The 2,747-nt window shown below is 33.6% G+C and overlaps 1 long non-coding RNA gene across 1 annotated transcript; it reads right to left on the reverse strand.

Annotated features, from left to right (window-relative positions):
- Nucleotides 1–1,321: 1,321 nt before the first annotated feature.
- LOC119429825 lies at nt 1,322–1,681 on the reverse strand. The gene is made up of 3 exons (XR_005187845.1): nt 1,628–1,681; nt 1,432–1,553; nt 1,322–1,355 (listed from the first exon to the last, which is right to left on the reverse strand). It is a non-coding gene; the product is annotated as an uncharacterized LOC119429825 (long non-coding RNA).
- Between the last annotated feature and the right edge of the window lie 1,066 nt (nt 1,682–2,747).

Raw genomic sequence — 2,747 nt, forward strand, 5'->3', positions numbered from 1 at the left:
ACAGTTGTTTGCGATCCGCCATTAACGAAATGAAGAAGAAGAAGAAGAAGCTGAGAGGTGCATACCACCACCTACAGTACACAAGTGAGTAACTCCACATCCTCCACCTACTAAAAACAGCTTATTCTGCTATTGATTCTTATTTGAGCTTCTGGTACCCAGGTGCTGAAACCAGGTGCCTGGTTGGCACGTTATTTCAGCACCTGTGAGAAACCTGTGGTTTTCCACAGCATCTCCAAGGTCTGGGAGTAAACCCTGTTCCCCAAGAGGGTGGCGTGTGATCAACCTATTGAACAGCATGAGCAGGAGGTTCCAGACTGTTGTTGCTGTATATGGTTCCTCCACATGCTACTTTTTGTTAAATAAATAAATTGATGAATTGACAATATTTCTTGTGTCTTCAGACTTTAATCCTCTAATCCAATAAACATCAAACAAGAGTTTATAGCAGAATAAGCGGTTTGGCATTATAAGATTTAGCAAGATTTTCTTGGGTGCCATGATGCCACACACTACTTTGCTGCTTAACCTACAAAGCATTTTTAATGCCATTTCTAAACAAGCTTTCCAATGTTAAGATGTATTGCCAAGAAGCATTGTTACAAAGAAATAATCACCCATACTCTCTGTGCTACATGCATTTCTTAAATCACTTTAAGATCCATTAACGCTTTCAAAAATGTCTAAAATGCATGATTTACTATAATTGTTTTAAATATTGTCCCTGTTTACTCTTTTTACTTACTGACGTTTTGTTTGAGAATTTAGACTGCATTTTATTATATTTGGATTGGTAATTCATTCAAATGTATAATTTGGACTTGTTACTTTTCTATGTAGCTCAGTGAGGTGACGTGCTGCGAACTGATCGTGTATAAACAAACATTTGAATCCAGAATATATATATATGCTCTGGCACATCTCAGTAAAACACTGAAACAAATATTCTTGCTATGTTGTTTGTGATTTTTTTCCCCCCAATACTGTCTCAGGGATCTCATATTCACAAATAAGAACAAGATAATAAATAATTCAACTTTGTCTCGGCCCTGCATGTGCGACATCTCTTCAGTTTTGACGTTTACATTTGAGATCTTATTGCATGCATTATCTGACCTTTTTTCATAATAAGTATGTAAGGAATTGTAAATTAAAGAAAAGTACTGGTAAAAAAAAAAAAAGAAAAAAAAAAAGCCAAATGAATTTACTGGTTTTAACTGAATATAAACAAGGTACACATTTATTGAATGAAAACAAAACAAAAATCAGCAGGTATTCCACAAAAGAAGATTGAAATTACTCTCTTTTTTGCTTTCTTTTTGATTTGTGGGTTTGCGTGGGGACTGAAGCTTGTGCTGTAGACAAAGAAAGACTCCATGTTGAAAACTGTTTCAGAAGTCAGGATATAGAAAGCACAAACAATTCCCATACCTGCCCTTTTGCTAGCTTCAACCTTTGCCAGACTCTCCTTTACCTCCATAATTTCAGCAGCTAGGCTTCTTGATTTATCTGCAGCAGCCTTGTTCCTTTTTTCTAAAAGACTCATTTGAATCCTTAGAGAAGAAGCACACAAAAATGTGTTAGTTTGTGTTGTACATATCCTACTTCAAACACAAGTCCACATTACCTGTCTGAGGCAGCCTGACTTTGCAGATGCTCAGAGAGTTGAGTTTCCTCCTGCAGAAGAAAACCTAGCTGCTTTAATGCTTCGACAAGTTCAGCGTTTTCCATCACCAGCTCCTTTATACGCTCAGTTTCTCTCTTACTGCAGATAGAAACATCAAATGCATATAAAATGTTAAAAATTTATACACCAAAATCTCTGTTTAGTCAAAGTTCAAATTGTTTAAACCTTGAAGATTCTTATTGCAAAATAGCTTTCAAATAGCTTTAAATGTTTGCCATGTTTTTACATTTGAAACTTATATTGACTGCTTTGCTTTACTTTACAAAACTTGTGCTAAAAACAGAACTTTTCCTAAGTTTTGACTTTTTAAAACCTTCTCCACAATTTTTGCCATTTTTCGAAGGCTTAAACTTTCACCATTAGTCTTATCTGCACTTCATCAAGAGGCAAGCATATAGAGATTTGTTCCTTCATTTTACACCCACTTAAACAAACTACTTTTGTTATAATCAAATGTTTTGGTCCAGTATCAATCAAACTGTACACTTTTCCAAAATATTTCCTGTGTGTCTGGATGGCTGGTGATTCTGGTCAGAACAATAGTATAAAAAGTTCTGCTATGATGCATCTCGCATTCATCATATACACAACAAACTGGGCTTTAATAATTGCTTACATTTATTTTCATTACTGGAACTTAGTTTCTAATAGCTGTTTGGATAAAAGATTAATATTACCACAATACTCCAAAAAAGTAAAATAAAAATTATTGTTACAGAGTAAAACTCTTTGAATCAAAACTGAAAATTTGCTAAAATAACAACCTACATTTTGTGTGTTTATTTTTTATTTTTTTGTAATTCTGAAGCTGAAACCGTCATCACCGACTCCCTTTTATAAAATAATTTTTTGAGGGTTTTTTTGAGTCTTTATTTTAATAATAAGATAAATATTTTGTTATATTAACAAAAAGGCAATCATACAATCGTAAAAATAAAATAAGCCACTTTTTTGTGTCCTTATGAAAGACCTGCAGTAACATTTTTCTCTTATATTTCTGTTTGATTTTACACTTATTATGTTCCCCTGTATGTTATTAATTTTGAAACAAAAAACTAAA

The sequence above is a fragment of the Nematolebias whitei genome, unplaced genomic scaffold (assembly GCF_014905685.2).
Source record: "Nematolebias whitei isolate Nwh7 unplaced genomic scaffold, NemWhi1 Nwh_scaf_8335, whole genome shotgun sequence".
NCBI lineage: Eukaryota > Metazoa > Chordata > Actinopteri > Cyprinodontiformes > Rivulidae > Nematolebias > Nematolebias whitei.